Genomic DNA, 21,876 nt, shown 5'->3' on the forward strand with positions numbered 1-21,876 from the left:
AGAGCCATGATAGGGAGATGTTGATAGGGAGCTGGCCTTTCTGCAGCTGCTCAGTTCTCTTCTTGTGTCACAGTGGAGTGAGGAAAGCACATTTGTGATGCTGTATGAAAGTCAGCATCACCCAAATCAGGTATCTCAAGTAAGTGCCTCAAGTCAATGCAACTTGAATGTATAAGCACATTGTTTTTTAGACCTTTGAGGCCACTCATTTGTCATGACTGAGGCTATTCTGGGAAAAAGGTAGTGTTCTGGTCTCAGTGCTTTCCAGAATGACTGAATAGGAAATTGCCAGGTGCCTGTTCATGTCTCTGTGACAAAGGTTGGGCTTCTGAATATTTTCTTCCTGTGGTGATACATCATTGTTTTCATTTTTTAAATTATTCCCCCCCATATGGAGTGGGGGAAGGGGAGGGATGTAGGGGAAAGAAGAATGTGGTGAAGGTCTTTCTGTTTGCTACAGCAAGGAGAAGCAGAAGGCCAATCAGTAACTTACAGTCTGTTTGCCTATCAACTTCTTCCAGACACGAAATTCATGAAAGGACCCAGGAGAAGCACGTAGCTGTAGAAGGCCAGGGATGAAAGTGACCCTGGCAAAGGAGAACTTGAGAAATCAAAACCTGAAGCAGATCCTGTGTGCTCAAGACCTTTGCTTCAGTTAAAAGCAAGAAGACTTTTTCAGCACATCCAGGCCAACTTTCTTTTGTACCTTTGGTCTACCACAACATCTCACCAACCAGGGACTTGCCCAAGCACAGCTGCCCTTCCACTCACATACTGCTTGAAGTGCAGGAGCATCCTTCAGAGGACAGAATGATACACCTGTCCTGAGGCTGAAAATCTTCACAATTGCATTTTCTTGTATTCCACAGTATGACAAGAGCAGTTATGAGGATCTTATCTGTGACTCAGCCCTGACCTTTTCTTCTGTGGCACAGCCATAAGTGGTGCAACTTAACAGTGGCAGATCAATACATGGAGCAGGGAGTGAGACAATATTTCCATGTGCTGCCTGCCTACCTCCCAGCCTTGCCAGCACCTGGCAAAGCAGAAAGCAGAGGAAAAGCAAGTTTTAGCAACTCCAGTATATTTCGTCTGGGTAAAGACTGCGAGATGTGCCCTAACACTACTTTAATTAAAATGCAATATCAATTTGATTTGAACCACCACCTTTGATACCAAACTCAGCAACTTTATGTAGCAGGCTTGAGTGGAGATAAAAAATTAATGTGTTAAATAATTTAGGCATCAGAGTGAGTCCCATGACCATAATATAAACATATTGATGTTGGCAAGAAAACATTTATTATTAATTTTATGTAAGAGCTACAAAGTTCCAGGTACATTTCCTAATTCATGCCAAACTTCGTAGACATGCAGAGTTTCATGGTAACTGGAATTTATTTGTATCAATTTACATTTATGTTAAGAAAAAGCATAATTATACAGAAAGGAGGATTGGGCTAAATTTTCTCTGTATATTTGGCCTGAACAAGAATAAGTTTTCGGTGCTGCTGCAGTGAGTAGATGTTTACAGGGATACAAAAGGTATTAACCACCCATTTTTTGAATTGTCATGGCAATGCCCCAGATTTCCTATAAAATCCTGAATAGAAATTGAAATTAACTCAATGTTATTTTATTCTGTGTTTGCCTTCCTTACCTAGAACCATCACCCCCATCTAAATGGGTATATATGTGGATATAGATATATATAGATAGTAGAAGTACACATACACATGATACAGATATACATGCATACATTCAGAGAGGCTATACATTCATGTAGGATAAACAAGAGTGTGATTAACACCAAGTCTGCAAGAAAGTATTTGCATATTTTTGTTTCTGTTAATAATCACTTGGCGAGAGGTTGTTCTTGCATGTTTTTTATGGTATGCATCTTTGAGCAGACTCTCATTTTCTGAATACTGCAACTTTAAATGAAGAAATCCCTTTGCCTACTCTCATTTAAATTCCAACACAGATATTACAGTAAGTCACTATATTTGCTCTCTTCATGATCTGGGCCCAAATTTCCAAACAAATATTTTCACTCCAGAACTTTGGACCCCTAAATTTGGAGAGAAAAACAGTGTCATTATATTTGTTTTTCTTTTTCAGAATTTTCCTGTTCTGAAATAACAGTAATGGAAGCAGAATGGACTGGCCAGTGCTGAGCCCTGGCTCTGGCAGCTGCATGGCACTGAGCAAAGCAGCTCACAGGAGGGAATAAGGCAGTTCTTAGGTGGCATCAAGCTGCTGGGGCTGGCTCCAGCAAGAGGAGAGAGCTGAGACTGCAAGGAGCCACAGTTGAACATCCTTGAACTTGGGTTCTGAATGGTGCTGCCCTGACACCATAAATGCAGACTTCAGCAGGGACCTGGGATGGAAGAGCAAGAGGTTTGACCGGAGATGCTCTCCTCTGCCCCGAGCACAGCACAGCTCAGCCAGCCCAGGAGAGCCAGACGTCCATATTATGAGGCATAATATAAAGATAAAACATATCTGATGCATTTTTAGATCATCAGCTGCAGTATTCAAACAGGCACATTGCTGAAAAAATAAATGCAAAAAACATGACTAGAGGAGACGGCACTATCAGAGCAATTGAGAGCAAAGTCAGACTTATTCATTCTTGTTATTCTTTTTCTTTTTTTTTTTTTAACTGATGTCATTGAAGACTTCCTCTGCATGGACAAAAAGGGAGGATTTAATGTGAACTTTAAAAAAGTAAAAAGATGCAAAGGTTTAATACACCTCCAGGAAAAAAAAATAGTTAAAATATTTCCTTAAAAAAAATTAAAGATCCACAAATGGCTGGTGAAACTCCATAAAGCAGCTGGAACTTGTTAATAGTCACACCCTCCTGTGACCTGAGATGCAGGAATCTAACCATGAATTTTTTACAGATATCCTTTAAAACAAGTGCTGGGTGATGTCACAGTGGCCTGCTGGACTAAAACTTTCTGAAGACACTGTGGCACCTAAAGGAAACCAACCCTCCTGATATTTAGCCTTCAGGAAAAAAATGTTCTATTTTTTTTTGTCTTAAAAAGGGAAGGAAAAAAAAAAAAAGAAACTTAATCAGTAGCAGTGACTCAGTATTTAAAACCAACAGTATTCTTTTCCCTCTGCTCTGCCCATGTGGTTCCTCTGAGAGACCAGAGCTAAAGAATAATAATAGTAGTTTCTTCTCTAGCCATTGCTAACTTTGATACCCTGTGAGAAGGATTAAATGCCAGAGAGCAGTTTTCTATGGAGACGAACCAAACAAACCTGCATGATCTAAACAGACAGAATTTTGCAGGAAGCTAATGAATGGAGCCTAAATGTCTCCATCATTATGACAGTCCCCCCCAAAAAAACAGCAGAAAATATGACCAGAGTCATGTCATGCTCTCAGGCACTGAAATCAAAATCCAAATGCAGGCTTTGGTCACACCTTACTGGGAAAAGCTGAATCTTGCATTAAACCAAGGGTTCCTGTAAACACTTAACACTCATAATCCCAATTTGTGCAGACATGAAAGCCATGCTTTCCTGCAGGATTTTACCCCCATGTATCAAGGATGAGGCCCTACTGTGGACCACCTGGCGACCTGCCCAATCTTCCCTTACGGCTCTCCCCTTCCTTCCTTGTGCAGGAAGAAATAGCTTGTGCTGTTCCAAAAAAAGTCTCTCAGCACCCAGACACACCAGGGGCTGGCTTCAGAGGGAGTCACAGCAGCCTTCTCACCGTGGCACTACACATTTATCCAGGCTTACAGTACAAGCTGGAGGACCCCATCAACCCCCTGGGACCACCTGGCTTCTGCATTGGAGCACTTCCACCTCAAGGTGCAAGTGAAGTGAGTGCAAAACTGTTTGCAGTGGCTGGAACACCAGCCCCTGTGGTGATGCCAGCACGAAGTTTGAAAACATTGTGACTAAACTGGAGAATCCTTGCTAAGAAAGGTCAGTGTCTGAGCTGTAGTAATCTTTTGCTAAAGCAAATTCAGGAGTGGAACATTGCTTTCATAAAAACCCCAGAACATACCAAAAAAAAAAAAATAAAAATATGGTGTTGCAGCAAAGTAAACATTTGCTGCCTGAGCCATTACCTACTTGCTGGAGGTAAGCTTGGACTCTCTTCATCCACCTTCAAAGCACAGCATGATCAATGTGCTGTGCTAGCCAGGACACTGAAGCATCCGAGTCCCTTTTGTCCGCTTAACTGCAGTAGGGAAAGATATTTTATATCCCTTTGCCCCTTTATTAAAGTGATCTGGTAGGAGGGGTTGTGCCTTTAAGCATTTCCCCTCCCACATTTTTTCTGTCTTGCTCTGGGTTTCTACAAGGCTCAGCAAGACCCTAAGCATGGCTGTCATAATAGAGCCCTTGGGAAAGGTGGCACTTCCATGGCTGCAGGTGTTGAAATACTCACCCCGAGATCTCCGCCTCATTAGCTCTGCTCACCAGCCTCCTTATTATTGGAAAGGTTATTACAACACTGTGCTTATGTGAAAGAAGTCAGGCTCTGATTTGGACATACATCACCCTCTCAGAAGCGCCGCCACATTTGGCACAGCCCAGCTGTCAGTCTTTGCAAAAAGGCCAAGAACTGGAAAGATATGAAGACCGACTCCACTGAGTGCTGCAAAAGGTCATTCAAGGTCAAATCAGGGTGGTCATATGGGGAAGCTTGCTCTGCTGGAGCTCATCCCATCCCCATTCTGCAAGGAAAACTGCAGTCTTGAGGGCTGTCGTTTTACTTCACAACCACTAAATTCAGACAAACATTTAAAAAAAAAACAATCTCAAAAAAAGTTAAGCTAACAAACTCTAAATAGGGAAAGGTGTTAAATTATGTGTGGCCTCATTCTTGTGCTCTCCCTGACAAACAAAATGTGGGCACAAGAGAATTACAAGGTATGAAGCTGTTAAACTTTCCTGGGACCCTTTATTTCAGATTCCTTGTGAAGGAGTTGATAGGCTGTCTACATCAGCATGCTGTATCATATAGGCCATGAGAAAAAGAAGGAAGAAGAGTGACTCTCTTCTCTCTACACACACAGACACACACAAACATGTGTACTCACATTGCCATAGAAGTGAATGAGCCCATTCATGGGAAACACAAGTTCTGTTGGTTTATTAGGCTTGGAACCAAGTCACACCATCTCAACCTGCCAGAGCTAAGCTGTACGTCCCAGAAAAATGTCTCACCTGCAGTACCTGTCAGGTTATTTCATAATAATGTAAACCTTACAATTTCTACTTTCCACAGACCAAATCCTGAAAGCCTTTCACAGCCCTGAAAGTAGGCAGAAGGAGCTTTTCTGCCTCGTATCACAGTCCCTGGGACTCACCACCTCCTTAGGAAGCAGGCGGTGTTTGCTGCAGGAATGATTGTCGGAGTGAGGAGGGACATTCCTTGAGGTTCTCCTTCAGAAACTTCTCAGAATTCTTCTCTCTGGGTGGGTTGGCATCTCCTCTGCCTGTGAGAGCAAATGGCCCATCTACCACAGGATCTTAAACAATTAATCATAGGTAGGTGGCAAGTTGCCTTTAGGCTGTCTTCTGGCTCTCAGTAGCTCTTCCCTCTGTGGTCTTCAGTGCTACTCGGGAGCAGAGGTGCTGGGGATAATCCTCTGTCTGCATCCAGCTGTCTGTGAACTGCAACAAGAGCCTCACAGTGCCCTGCCAAGCTCTTTGGCCTTTCAAGGCACATCCCCAAATACCACACGTTCCATTCCAAGGCAAAATGTAACGTTCTTAATGCAAACACATGAAGTCACAATAATACATAAATTGTCCAACAGTGTCTGAAGTGGTGTTTCACTTCCTCTGGAAGACCAGCTTTGCTACTGTCAGAAGACAGGAGGGCAGCTTTCTCCTGGCTAGTTCATAACTCAGAGGTGTATTGTCTAAACATACAGGGTTTGTTTTGCCTGTTCACTGGACAGAAGCTCACAGGAACCAGTACAAACTTGATTAAACTAATATTGCTCTGCAGACTGCTTAGATTCATGCACATCTAATTCTGGCCCCTTGCTGTAAGTAAGGCCTACTAGGCAAGAAAAGATTTTTGATGTCTATCATCATTTTTTTACCTGTATCTCCCAATAAAATTATCTCAGAAGAAGAATCAGAATAATAGTAAGTACATAGTTCATAGAGTTCTGTTTTGGACTTTTTTCTCCCTAATCAATGTAAATAATCTATGTCTACTTTGCTCCAGCCTGTTTTTCCTTTGTACCTTTATACAAGTCTTTCCTGCACCTTGATCTTTATTTCTGGCATATGCAGCAAAACTTTAGAGCCTCTTTGATAGTACTGTTTGCTTAAGGTCAAAATAACTCTTCTCTTTCCTTTAGAGTTTTTCTCCTCAAAGAATCCCTATCGACCTCCTTGGCTACATTTCACATACCTTGTAGTTACAATATAGGAGTCATGATTCTTGACACAAAATTTCTTGCAGTGGTAGTAGTTGCACTTAAACTAGTGATGAGAAATATACTGTTCTTGCCACTACCTTTTTACTCTTAATTACTTTGTACAAAGTGTCATCCTAGGTTGTCAGTCTGAAACTCACAGTCCTTAGCTCACTTCAGAACACAAAGTTTGTTTTTGTTAGTGTAACATGCTACTGGTGGACTCTGCCACCTCTACCAAATGCTTTTAAGAGTGTTTCTGCATCTCCAAATCTCTTCCAGGTTTAACTCCAATTAACCAATCATCCATTTCTAGTTGGGAAAAAAAAAAAAAAAAAAAAAAAAAAAAAAAAAAAAAAAAAAAAAAAAGAGAAAAAAAAGTAAGCTGTGAATTCTCTAGAGAGTTGAAGAGGCCATTTTCAGGAACAGCAATAAGTGGCTTGCAGTCGATTTCAGCTAATAAAATAGTAATAGCTAAGGCTTCCCACAACTAAGACATGAATTCTTTTACAGCCATGCCAAAGCCCCGTTCTATATCTGAGCTTATTAACTCTCATTTCCTGTTAGCATCTACTATGAATAAATAACTGGTCTCTAGCCATGACCACTCTCCTATAAGAAGATTGCACCAAAATTCTCCTTGGACAATAGAGTTTTCTGCATCCTATCCTCTCAAATTAACTCTTGTTACTTCTTAGACTTTTTATTAAGGTCAGGCAATGTCATTGTAAAGAAGCTCTCTCTATTTATTTATTCAGGCAGCAGTATAAGGTACAATTGTCTTAATGTAATCCATCATTCCAAGGAATCTACTGTTTCTTTGTCAACTGCAGTGGCTTCACTGTTACTTATATGTCTTGCTGAATAACCCTCTCTCAGAAAAATTTGCATTTTGCTGGCATCACACTAAGCCAGCAGCTCTGGTTCTGTTGCAGAATGCTTAGAGATTCTAGTCATCCTCTTATAACATTTTGGTTTATTTTACCACTTTTCCCAGATTAAAATGTCATCTATGGTGTCCCAGTTCTTTCTGTACTATCAAAACTTCTTTCTGTTTCCTGATGATTCAAAGGGCATGCTGTGTACAACCTAAATGGAGACCTTAAAAAAAACAGGCTTTTCTCAAGAAGACATGGAAAATGCACAAAACATGTGCTGTGTTTTTCCAGAGACATTCCTCAGAACCCTGCTGATACATCCAGTGTATAAAAATATCTAGTATTAAACAACTTCTCTGAAAATTATCCCCTAACAACTACTGTAGCTTTTTTCTGTTTTCATATTTGTTCAATTCCTCTGGCCTATCCTGGTGCAAAACATTTTGTCCCTCTTTTCTTCTCTAGAGGTGAACAATGTACCCACAGCTCATTCTCCTATGCATTTTGTAATTCTTGGGCTAATAAGCAAGGCTCTGGTTTTACCCTCTTCCTTAAGAGGAATGGAATTTGAATAGAAAGAAGGACTGTATAGAGGCTGAACTAGTGTTGTGCTCAGAAACAGTTTGTTCCCTAGATGGTGTACTCTAATGTTTCTTCACGTATGTTGTCCTCCTGTCCTCTCCTGTCAAGTCATCAACCCAACAAGAACAAAGGCTCAACATTTTTTATTCCACAATGGATGCTTTTTTCCATAAAGCTGATACAGACCATATCTGTCCACTTTTTTACCCTCATGTTAACTTTAGTTGCTATTAGCTTACCCCTTTAAGACTCCCCTGATTCTCCCTTATCTGCTTCTTGTCAGGAAGATAACATTATTTCAATCAACACACCATCATGTGCACCAGTATCCAATTTAAAATGAATAAATGTCTTACTTGCTTTCAGGGTGATAGTCCATTCATCTTCTGATGAATTGCTCTTATGAAGAATCCCCCCGAGCAAATGGTGCTGTCATTGATCTCCTGTATGCTGCTTCTTACAAACTATTTCACAGTGATGTAATCTAGTGCATATCTTTTTCTAGTTTATGGCTTGTGCTGTTTTCCACACCATCTGCAGGCCCAGATGCTGCTCTTGTAGGATTCCAATTATGACTTCCTCAAGCATTTTTCTTTGCACTATTTTGGAATCTCCATTGTGTCCTCCCTTTGGGAACTGATTGGTTGGACAAACTCTGACTCATCAAGATTTAATTCTTGATGTTGCACTGATTTGTTCCAGATCCCAGTCACACCTTCCTCTGCAATCAGGATCTTGCTCCTTTAAATTGCAAAATTTTCCCTTCAACCAGAGGGACTTCAATTCTTAAGGATTTCACCTCCTTTTTAATACATTCTCCTGTTAAAAAAATGCTTATACTTAATTATTTCATACTAAAATACTCCTGATCACTCTCACAATTAATTCTGGATGCCTAACTAAATGGAAACCAAAGAAACCTGTCAGAACTCCATTACCACCTATGGTCAGACACAGCTATTATCTTCTAATTATCTTCCCTTTTGTGAGCAGATAAAGGGTCATTCACATCTTCTACTGTTATCTTCCACACATCCAGAGGTTTTGTTCTCTGGGATGAAATTTTTCATTGTTTCATTCTTACACATTCTTACACTCAAGATACTTTCTTCCTTTTTCTTTATTCCCAGCATCATAAATTACCTCCTGGTGCTTAATTTGTATGCCAGAAATTTACTTGGTATCTCACCTGTTTCCCATCACTGTGGGTAGCTACATCAGCTCCCATGGTTCCTGACCAGACTGATCATCTTGTGCCCCTAGACTTTACATGCTGGAGACCCAACCTCATGCTCTGTGGCTTGCCAGCACAGTGGTTCACAAGTGCCACAGTGATAAAGCTGACACCCTGCAGGACTTTCTAAGGCACAGAGGTTGCTTTGCTGCCTCAGAGAATTACAGAGCCTTAAGCCATATTAACCATTGAGCAGATTTCTCTCTCAGACACTACGGTTTCTCATAGTCGCTGAATTTATCTTCTGCCCAAAGCTCACAGAATACATTTCCCAAATGGGGAAGTTCTCCTCTTGGTGGTCAGTTTTCCTACAGTATCTCTTCCTAATCCCTCAGAAGAACTAGGGTAATTCCTCTCATCATTCCTCTCATCATTTCCTAGGCATGCAAGACATGTAGGACAAATTCAGTAAATCTAACAGTTCTTGGAAGGACTGGACCCCTTACACATGCAGGGTGCAGATGGTCAGCACATATCCAGGGATCTGTTGTTCCCAAGATGCACAGGACTTAGCACATCTGGTCCGAGATCAGTGGTACAGTAATAAATAAAAAAGGAAAATAAACTCACACCTTTGGTATAAAAAAAGTAGACAAAACCCACAAGAGATACAATGAAATGGGGTAATAAAATTTCCCTCTGATTGTCCTAGACTATGTCTTTATCATTTACTGTGTCCAAATCCCATGCTTCATGCCTCCAAGACTATATTACCCATGTTCAGTATGACAGATTTCTGAAAATGATGAGCAAGGCTTCAGCTACATTTTTGGCCCAAGCAGGTTGTCAAACATCTAAAATTTATTATAAAAGCAGTCTTCTAACTCCATGTGGTTAGAATTGACAACAGACAGAAGGCTATCATCTGGAAAACTTAACAGAGCTTTAAACAGAGCCAGGAGAAAGAAAAGAAAAAAAGAAAGAAAGAAAAATTATTCAAAGTTACCTCTTATCTTGCTTTTTTTTGCTGAAAGACAGAGTTTGAATATGTTCTAAACCTCGGTGATGTGCCAGGTGATAATGGAAGATCTTCCAAATGAACATCATGCATACACTTGTCTATAAAAACTTGAAAAGTCTGAGGCTGCTGTAAGAGCTGACCCAGTGAGTAATGCTGCATATTGTTGTCTCTTTGTCTCCTGACCACATTAACAAAGCTGCCTCTATATAATGGAGAAAGATGATTCATCAGCCCATGAGCTCCTGCCAAGAGGTAGGAGGTACTCTCAGATTTTTTTAAGGCACTTAACAAGCTAAAGTTTATTCCAAAGTTAGACCAGGATGATAACACCTTTATGGAAAGACCAAATGAACTAATAACATTATAAACTTTTTTTCCAGGTTCTCACAATACCTGGTTTTGACCAAAATACTTGCAATCCAGAAACAAGGTTCTATAGGACAGTGCAAAAATTTATAGAAAAATTTCAGCTTCTGTGTCCAAGCTACATATGCTTTTTAAATAACTGCTACTACAGTTTTTGTCTGTACACTGTGTAAATTTAGTAGGATTTGCACATCAGGGCTGGTCTATCATCTGTTTATTGAATATTCAACTCTTGCTGGGAAATAAACTATCTGACATAGCCAAACTTTCCTTCTCAAATTCCATATTCTCATAATCCCTGCAGAGCTACAGATTCCAAGAGAAGTGCTGCTATTACAGACCAATGTGAGGCCAATATTCACTCAGATTCAGGGTTCTGGAAGCACTTTTGTGAATCCAAAACAAGAAGACAAATTAATTTTTTTCCTCCTGAGCCTGAGCAAATGAATCACTATAAACCATCACAGCTTAAATATACTGATGTTTTTCCCCTTTTGAATTTGGCAAGAGTCTCCTGAGTCAGTAAGAAAGCTGATTGTTTCAAGTTGGACCTGTACAGTTTGCTATGTCCTCAACAAAACTGAAACAGGATGCTTTTACTGACATCATTCAAGGTACGTTGTTGGTTATACTGGCTGAAAATAAAGCCATATATTTAGCACCATCTCAAGTCATAAAAACTTATTCACAATTTTTTAACTTTTTTAAGTTGAAAAGTTTACTGTCTGGTCACACCTGCATGACTGTAAAATGACTGAACTGATCTGCCAAATGTCAGTTTTCTTTTCCAAACCTATGCCACTAAGTCAAGATGACATGTGATCATTTTTACTGACAACAGACTATTCTAAAGAAATGTGACAGATTGAAAACAGGATTACTACAGAGTTTTTTCTGGTGTACTATAAGCAGTTCAAATACAAGGATAATTTTTGTTCCTTTCTTGATTATCAGGAAAGCGTCTGAAAATTTTAGGGCTAAAGGCTAGAGATACCAAAAAGGAAGTTTAGAGTTTTGTCAATTGCTTTCACTCTGAAAGACTTCTAATAGTTTGTCTTTCCAAGAATTTTTGACAGAGTAGACACTGAGCTTTATGGTATGGAAAACCCTTTATATACTCCATTGGGGAAGGGAAGGTGGATCCTACCAATCATACTATTACAGATCCTATCACTAGATTTAAAGGAGAATGACAGCTCAGCATTTTTGGAAATAATGACATTATCATCTGATCTTTCTCTTTCCATAGTGCAACATCCCAAATAACAGTTTTGGGATATATTCATCCAAAAATACTTTAAAGTTACAAATTATTCCTGAAGTCAAAGTTGGTGATGGTAATAAAATGACAGTACTCTCTAGACAAGTGTCCTGTGACCAAACTTCCTCACAGAGATAACTCCCAGTGCAGCAGAGACCTTAGATGATTGACCAACCCTTCTCCACATAAGCCTGAATTCATGGGGCTGGTTATGATCAACACCAAGCACTTTCCCTATCCTTGCTGGTGCTTTTACAGAATATAGGATACTGTGTGTCCGTACAGCTTTCACCCAAGAAAGGATTTAAAGTATTGAGGGTTCCTAAGACATTTCTAATTTAATACAATAGATTAGGAGGTCTATGAAATTACAAATTCACTTGGCCATCCATCAACATTCCATAACCCTAAGCAAATTACTTTGACCAGCAATGTGAAATGTGAATGAACTAACGCTGACAAAGTTAGGCCTCAGGAAAGGGAGTAAAAGAACCAGAGAAAGAGAAGGGATGGTGAGAAAAAAGCCACTGAAAAGTGATCCAAAAGAAGAAATAAAACTATCCTTTCTAATGATGATAAATAAAATAAATGGACATCAGCATTGAAAGTTTTATTATCGTTGTTTGGAAAGCATAATAATAAGAAGAAAAAGATGTCTCCATTTCTTTCATATCAGGATATATTAAAATTTAAAATATATGACATAAGAAGGAAATATGATTGCTTCCAGTACTGAAACAATGCCTGAAAAATTAGTCATAGGTCTCTGTTCTGCCCCCAGAGTATTTTTCCCAAACATCATGATTAGGAGTGTTAGATACATGTAGGGAAATAAAATTATTCCTAATGAAGCTGAGGCCATAGGTCACATCATGGGCCAGAATGTGGCAGAAGCATAATCACAGAATCATAGAGTGGTTTTGATTGGAAGGGCCTTAAAGATCATCTACTCCAACCTCCCTACCATGGGAGGGACAACCCTCATCTAGACCAAGTTGCTCAAAGCCTCATTCAACCTGGCTTTGAACACTTCCAGGGAGGGGCATATCCATAACTTCTCTGGGCAATCTGTTCCAAAGTCTCACCACACTTGTACTGAAGAACTGATTCCTAATATCCAGTCTAAACCTATTATATTTCAGGGTAAATCCATTTCCCCTTGTCCTATCTCTGGAGACTTTCATGAAAAGCATCTCTCCAGCCTTCCTGTAAGTTCCCTTCAGGTACTGGAAGGCATCTATAAGGTGCCCCCAGAGTCTTTTCTTCTACAGACTGAACAATCCTAGCTTCTTCTCTAGACCCTGGATCATCTTTGTGGCCTTCCTCTGGACTCATTCCACCAGGTCTATGTTCTTCTTCGGGTTGGGATACAAGAACTGGGCACAGTGTCCAGGGTGGGGTCTCAAGTGCAGGGGGAGAATCCCCTCTTGATCTGCTGGCCACACTTCTCTTGATGCATCCTAGGATATGGTTTGCCTTCTGAGCTGCATGAGCACACTGCTGGCTTATGTTGAGCTTCTCATCAATATGGCAGACCTGAGGACCAGAGGTGAATTTTTGCTTCCATTGACTCAATTGTCTGTTCTTGAGTCACATCACATTCATATTCCAGTCAGTAGAGACCCAAAATAAAGCAGGAGGAATGGCAGCAGGTTTTGCTAGAAAATATGTTCATTGTGTGTGTCTGACAATCTGACCTGGCAAAAGAGACTTCAGTAACTGAGAGTCTAAGAATCTACTCCAAGTAGCACACAAGTGCTTCAAAAAGCTCCAGATGAGCCCTGGGCTTAAGAATGGGATACAATTCATTCAATCTTGCTCATTTCCAAACCTCCATAAGCAAACATGGAATGATCTTCAAGCAAAATTATTATAAGCAATGGGCATTTTTATGATCATGGTAGCCTGCCCTTACCTTCCTTTCTGGATCCCTCTGAAGCATATAAAGGTTTCCTTGGTGCATATATAGGGTTTAGCAGAGCCTTGGACAGCCCAAGAGTTCTAGCAAGCATCAGCCTACTGATGTAGGCTGTGTAGTAAAGCCAGTATCACCAAGTGGTGTCACCTCCTCTACAGTGGATCCCATTATGGTGGGAGACAGAATGCGCTAACAGGAGAGGTTACTTGGCTCATCTGATCAGAAGGGCAAAGCAGTATTCTGATCTGACATACGAAAAATTCAGGAAAAGTATGATATAATGAAAAGTGATTTCTAGAGTGCCCACTACAGATGCACTCAACTACATTGCTTAAACTGTAAGTAAAGACAGCAGATTTTTGTGCTGTATTTGGCTTTAGAGTTTTTTCCTCAGCTGGATGGATTTCTCAGAGAAAGTTTCTGATGCTTCGGAGACTCTAATTTGTGGTTTAATGTTTGCTGGGGTTTTTTTGTTTGTTTGTTTTGTTTCTTAAGTAAAGTGAATTTATACAGATGCAAAAAAACAAGTTTTGTAATGGACTTTTCTTTCTAGTACCAATATTTTGTTGTGCCTGTCAGAAGCACAATATGCTTCACTACTGTCTTCATCAGATTGAAGTGGAGGGATTTCTACCATCAGAGGGTTACATCTGCTAGCGTGAAAGATTTCAGGCACCTCTGCTACAGAAACAGGTGCAGCCTGGCATTTATGCTATTTACAAGAATCAAATCGTATTTCAGCCACACACATATGCTGGTCTGTTGATCTGGAGGTACTATTTCCAAAAATCAATGTTTTGTAGCTGACCTTCAGACACACGCTTTTCATTGTAGGAGGCTGATGTAAAGAGTGTGACAAGAGTGTGACAATCAGCCAGCCTTTTATCAGCACCTTACCATTACCCCTGTAAAGAAGTACAACATAGAAAGCTTCTGTAGCTGGAGCACCAACCATGCCTATAGTGGGAGTATTGGAAGGGTTTCCTCTGGTAGCCACAGATTTTGAGAGCCCTGCAAATTGTTTTATAGCTCTTATACATTTCCATATTGCCTGACAGCATTCTTAGTGGCCTGAAGCTGCTCGAGAATTTCATGAGTTCTCCCGGGATGTTATTTTTCTCTCTCTTCATTTCTGTGCCTGCAAAATGTGTTATATTTTCTGCTGAGGGATATCATTGTCATTAGTTTTAAATGTTTGTAGAGCATTTTGTATTTGAAAGGCTTAGAACAGTAAACTTCTGACTCAAATTTACCTTCAGCAAAACTGAGAGTGTGGAGATGATCTCTTATAGAGCCAAGCATCAACTAAGAAACACAAGAATTGTGGAGGGGCAGGGGATACAGTGAGAAAACAGGTCCCTGAGCACAGATTCAAATAACAGCTGCAAATATGTTTTCATGACATTTGGAATAACTTTAATGCATTGAATGCAAACACCCATATATTTTAAAATATTTTTTCCAAAACCACAGACTTATGCAAGCATCCAAACATTTACAAATTAATATCCATATTGACAAGGTAAGCTTTTTATAAGTGTTGATAAGTATTTATTAAAGTCTCCATGCCTGTGATAATCAGTTATGAAATCAGAAGGAACACCACTGGGGTGGGTTTTTTTGTCTAATCCTGTATCATTTGTCGTAGTCAACATGACCAAATTCCAGGAATTATTCATGGTGCAGTGACTCTGGAGTGGGGTTTTGTGCAAGACTCAGATACCAAAACTTAGGTATTAACAATGGAGATGGCTACAAAAAGAACAAGGTGTCAATCTACTCATCAGGGAGATCCATGACTCAATCAGCTGCCATTTCAAATGCTGCAGTGTATCCTGTGAGATGTCAGCTGCCTCTCTAGAAGGTCCCTTATAAATATTACATCAAAACTGACAGCCAGATTTGGAGGTCTCAAGTACCCTAGCACATCTCCTATTTGTAAACGAGTCAGTCCCTAAGTATCTGCTCTAGACTCCATTGCCTGAATTAACTAGACATCCATCCCCTTTAGTGGGAGTTTGGGGTACTGAGATAACATAGAAACAAAAACCATCAACACCTATATGGAGACACAGCCGTATCCCACTCCAAGCTGTAACCAATCCCTGAGATGGAAATATGTTATTGTTTACATAAACCAGCTTTCCCACACTGTGATCATTTGACCTCTGTTAAAGAACTAATGGAATATTAATATGAGCACAATTCCTGGGAACTACAAAACATCACATTTATTTTAAAGGTGTTTTAACCAGTTGCTCTGAAGAACCCTTTTGACTTCCTTCTAGGAACTGCATGAGGTAGGGAGAGGAGGGGAGGGCAGTAGGCAGTGCTGGGAACTTCTCTCCAGTGTCTTCAAGAAGAAATGGCTCTCTTCCAAATGAAAAGGAGGTTCTGCTATTCCCACAAATTTCTGTGGTAAAGGGTTCTTTCTGTGCCACAGCAAAGTTAAAAAAAAGGCTTCCCACCATTCTTACTGCTGTATATAAAGGAGCCCCTTTCTTCTGCAGTTTCCAACAGAGGGGCAGATCATATTATAGGCAGCATTTAAAAAAAAAAAAAAACAGAATGAAAAGTTACTGTGATATGACACTGCCTCCTAACTTCTTACATAGATATCTGTTAGTACAATGCAGAGAGAGTTAATTCAGTTCCCTTTTGGACAGTGTCTAAGAACTTCTCTTGTAATAAAGATCTGCTTTAGATAAAAGGCAGACTGCTTTAGAGTTCTGAGCATCATGCACCTGAAAAGTAGTTCAAGTGGAACTGGCACAGGGACAGCTGGAAAAAGTAGTGGAAACAAAGCACCAAAAGACTGCCACTTGAGTTCCAACTATTCATCCAGTCCAGTCCCAATCTGCAGGGGATCATGGCACCTGTCTCCTGACATACTCAAGAGACCTTACTTTGCACTGAGAATTTGCTTGTTAGTTGACTAATGTTACCTGAAACAAACTGCAGCTGAGATGAACAGAAATGATGTACATCAGCATGAATGAGAAAGCAAGGGTGACATCAGAAGTGCCTGAGGGCAATGGATAGGAAATACTGATGATTTCCATTGAAACTTGTGCTCACTGGAGGTAAGTGGCCATATTATTCAGGCCAGCAGGAAAACCTGGAAAAAAACAAGTGGAAAGAAAGACCAAAGGTCTGCTGTGCCAAAAGGAGAAGAGGTGATGATTTCTGCTCTTTCAGATTATTTTTTATGGATTTACAAACACCAGGGAATGAGAAGGCACTCAAGTACTATCCCACTCCCAGTTGAAATTATGATTCCTATAACAAACACAACCCACTGTCTCCTCTAAGATTCACAAATGCCATAATTTGCAGATGTCTCTCAGAGGACGTCAAGGGATATGAAAAATCACAGGCAGGAAGGAAGCTCCTGATGGAGTACATGTCTGAGGATGCCTTAAAATGAGCGTTACTCAAAGAAGTGATATAAGATAAAAAACATTTGTTAAATTTGCCTGATATGTCATATTATCAATTATTACATTAACAAAGAAAGATTACCCTTCTGTTTCAACCTTATATATTTGGGAGGAGGGCTTGTTAACACAAACACAAGACATAGGCTACATCTCAGCCTATCACACATTTTAGTATGATGCCAGAAGTCTCCAAGAGCAACAGCATTGCACAGGAGCTGCTGATAGCTCCTCAAATGCATAGATTATTCTATTTTTGATGAAATGCATATGTCAATCTCAGAGCAAAATTGAGCCCTTAGGGCAAAATTCTCTCAGATCCACACATCAATGGGAGTTCCCCTCCTGCAGGAAGAACAGACTATTGGAGCTGAGAGCTGCTGTGTAGGTCAGGATGGAAAATTTTGTCTGTAGTATTTATTTTTTGAAATAATAAATTTAAAATATATATATAATTTTCTGTCATAGCAAAATATTTTTAAAAAAACCAACAAAACCTGGTCTACCAACATCACAGAAAAAGATACCATCTTCACAAACATAAACAAATATTTTGCTCAGAGCTTTAGAGAGAAAGAGGAGGTAAAATTATGTCTTTAGAAAAGCTGAATATATTACATTATTCCTCTACAGTGGTGAATCTCTTCAGAATGAAAATGCTCTTTACTATAACAGACCCACTGGGAACAAGGTGCTTGAAGAAGCAGTTTTGTGCAAGCCTTCACAAGGCAAGAAATTACTTTCCTAGTACCTTCAGGCCTGTACAGACTGTCTGGACACACATGTACAGAAAAGCCTCATTCTGCCACACTTAGCATGAAGTATGTCCAGCAAATAAAATGGAATTCCACTTTCCAGAGGGAATGACAAAGAGAAAGGATCATTAATCTGAAGCAGCCACTCAGAAGCTCTAGTGCTACCTTTCCAGATCTGCACAGAGCAATATTGTCTGTATAGTTTTGGGTAAATATAATGAAATGTACATGTACAAAGAAAGTAGCCAGTCAAGAATATAGCTGTGGAATTGTGTGTATTTAAGTCAGATCTGTGCTTACTTTACTTTGCTTGATTTTGCACACTTCTTTAATGATAAAACTAAGCACTTCACTGTGAAAAGTTAAGGAACCTGTATCTCCTTTTGATTCCCAGTTGTCTATAACTGCTAATTCAAAAAACAACTATTAAATTAGCTATTAAAATGATGTTCAAAGGAGTAAATTGGTAGGTATATTTTATACTGATCCTCTGTATGGGTGTGAATTTCACCTGAAAATTTCAGGCTGCTGGTGGTGGTGGTTTTAATGCTGGTGGTCTGATTTAGTGTTAAAAAAATTTCTCTCTCATTTCTGCTATTTAGTTTTTTTCAACATCTTCTTGTTTGAGAACTTCTATACTCATTAGTCACAACTGGTCATTAATGATCATTTGTAGATCATTAACACACAGCCTGGGTTCTCTATCACTACTATTACAAAAAATTAAGTGCTTTCTCATGTTTCTTACTACAGTTTCAGAAGTAGTTGATATTTCAAGAGGGTAAAGAGACATACAGCTTCAGACAGATATGGTACAAGGAAAGCAGCAACCAGGGACAACACCTAAGGCTTTGGATGACGTTATTTTGAATTATTAACAAGAAACGATCTAAATTAGAAACTCCACTTATGTGCCTGTAGGAACCACATGCCCCTAACACAAATGTTTACGAATTAGGTAAGCATTTAAGTACTAGTTAAATAAATACTCAGCTATAATCCATTCCGCCTGTGGAAATGCAGTTAGAAATCTTTGTTATCCTGTTATAGACACCATGGATATAAAGTGGTTGCCAGGACAGCTACAAAAAGTTCGCATCCTATTTCCACTTGAGAAATGTCAAACTTAGTTTTAACTAATGGATCTCTGGGAAATATTTCTCCACCAGTTCTTTAACCATAACCTGAGAAGCGTATTTAATTACAAAAATAATCACTTTTGAGTGTCAAAATTAACTTAATACTCATTAGCTCGACTGTGGCAGTAATTCTTGACTTGTAAATTTGTGCAATGAATTATTGAAAAGCCATTGTTGAAATAATATCTTCTTTTCTAACATGGTTGCTTATGTTTCCCAGATGAAATACAGCATGCATCTGTTGCCATAGCTACAGTTAGTTTCTGAAATAAACATTACTTCTTTTTCATTCCTATGTCCACATACAAAAAGCTAGACTGTGCCATCTCTTCCAATCTTTTTTATTGTAACCCCCACAGCTTTTTTAAATAATGATTTTATTAAAGATAAAAACTTATCTTACCTCAAAATGCAGAAATTTAAGTGACATGAAACATAGTAATTGTCAAAGTTCATAAACAAAACATGGCATTTACATATGTAACCTCTAAAGGAGTGACCTTTCTGAGACTCCTGTTACTGTATGAAACTCCAGGAGGAAGATATTTGAGATGGGAAAAGGTTTAAATATAAAGCAAGTTCTCACAAGTGTATTTACTATATCTCTTCAGTTCTAGCCCTTTAATTTCTGGAAGCTAGGGAAAGGACCTTCTGTGCCATGGTTTAGTGGGATTTGGGGCAATTTTATTTTGTTGAACTGGTCGGTCCTTTTTAACCTTGTTCTTCTGCAGCATAGACAGTTTGTGTCATTTTCAGGTGTCTCATAACACTCTGTTCAAGGAATCTAGGAGACTGTCCTTAAAAGTCAATCTTGTCACATCCATGCTAAAGTATCCTCATCCAGCAATCCTGAAGGAAACACCCTGTTACAAAGAAAACATATCATACTTCTTGCAGGGAGGAAACTAAACTTCTAGAGGTTGCTTCTCTCTGAACTGGTACACATACAAACAGGTGAATAAAGGCCAAAATAAAATTACATTACAGAAAATAAGCCATAAATGCATATATAAGTGAGCAGATAAGCATCATACAAGTTTCATCCAGGTCTGCTTCTAATATGGTCAAGGAGATAGACAAAGATATCAACAGATTCTCATAGCTCAGACCCAAAAGAAGGGCCAGGAATGTAGAGAATATAAATCATCCTACACCTTCAGCAGAACCACACTGAAGAATGCAAGTACTGTCAGCCCTCATAGTGTTGTAAAAGATGTGTGGATACTCTAAATGTTTACCTTTTATTGTTTGGGGTTTTTTTTAAGAACCCTTCCACAAAGCATAATCAACACAGTACACCAGGAGCCTAAGCAGACAGATGTGCTTTACCATCATACATGAAAGGACAGATAGTTGGAACAATTACAGACCACTTCAGGAAGTAGATCCCAAAGGGAATACCTTCACAGCAGCCTTCTTTATATATTGGAAGCTATCCAGAATGCTGGTTCTTTACTGACCAATAGAAACATCAAGAGAGACGTGGTTTTCTCAGTAGATAAGTCTTGAGACACTCAAGGCTTTAAATATTGAAATGAATCAATTCATTATCACCAGAAAACAGTCACTGTTAAGCTCAGAATGGTGGTTAACATGAGGATACTCCAACATCTGATTCAACATAAAATGTAGCCCTATATGCTATATATTAAGATATTCCACAACAGTTTACAGACAGTAGTTAGCATTCTTCTTCCTTCATGTAAGGATAAAGACAGTCAGATCAAGAACATGTAACTTACTAGATTCTTGAAACTTCACAAATTAAAATCCAAGTGAAAGCCTGAGACTAGACTAGCTTGTGACGTGCCTGTGCTGAAGTGCCTGATAACACTACAGCTGATACTCTCTCAGAATTCAGCGTTAGTCTGGTAGTGAAGAACCTCTATGACCCTTTTTCAGAAAACTTTGTGAAAACTTGTGCAATCTGGTCTTAGACTATTTGTAGAAAGACACTCCGGATTACAGTTGCCAAGCAAGATTGGATAGAGTAAACATTCAGACAAAATGAATAAAGGAACACTGAGTAACTAAGAAAGCAGATGAATTAAAGCAATTAAAACAATCAGAAACTACCACTTCCCTAGAAAAGCTATGCCTTTCTACAGCAGCAGTCACAGGGCCCAAGGCAAAGTAAATGAGACCCAGGAAAAATCATTTTAGGTCTGAGATCTGATTTTCTCAGTTCTTGAGATTCACATAGTTTTGATAAAGAACCAGAATTCAAACATTTAAAGGAGACAAGTGATCTGAACTTACCAGCTCCTTCTTCTCCCTTTTTCCTCCCCATTCTTGTTCATCACAATTAGTTCAGTCCTCATAATATCATCTAGTGTATCCTTCAGTTGGGAAGAATATTCATGGTAAAAGATAATCTTTTTTTCTGCTCCTCCATGAATAAGACTTTGAACCTTGCTCACAAAAAAAGGTATTAGATACCATTCAAAGCCTAGACATGCTTAATTTCCTAACTGAATTACCCAGTACTTCAGCAACAAGACTGAAAGGATAGATAATTCCAAAGCCCTGATACATGAACCATGTGCCTCTCTAATAAGCAGAAATATTCCCATGAGCACAACACCCTAGCTCAGCCTCTAGTTCCCAGTTTATGGCAACTTTCCATAGCCATGAAAATCTATTTATATGAGCAGACAATATCTCTGTCCATCAGTGGCCAGCAAAAGTTTTGTGTCTCTGTAACAGTGCAAGTGTCAAACCCCAAAGAACAAATACATGAGACTCAGAAATAAACATTCACAGAAAAATCAGACTCTATTCTAATTCTACCATATTAAGGAGTGGCTCAATATTTTATCAACACTAGAGCTTTCCCTCTAAAGCAAGATAGTAACTACAGGAGGAGCAGTAGCTATCACTGTATTAATAATGGCTGGCACCTTCTGCAAATTTTTTGTTATGATCAATAATC

This window comes from Calypte anna, chromosome 1 (assembly GCF_003957555.1).
Source record: "Calypte anna isolate BGI_N300 chromosome 1, bCalAnn1_v1.p, whole genome shotgun sequence".
Classification (NCBI taxonomy): domain Eukaryota; kingdom Metazoa; phylum Chordata; class Aves; order Apodiformes; family Trochilidae; genus Calypte; species Calypte anna.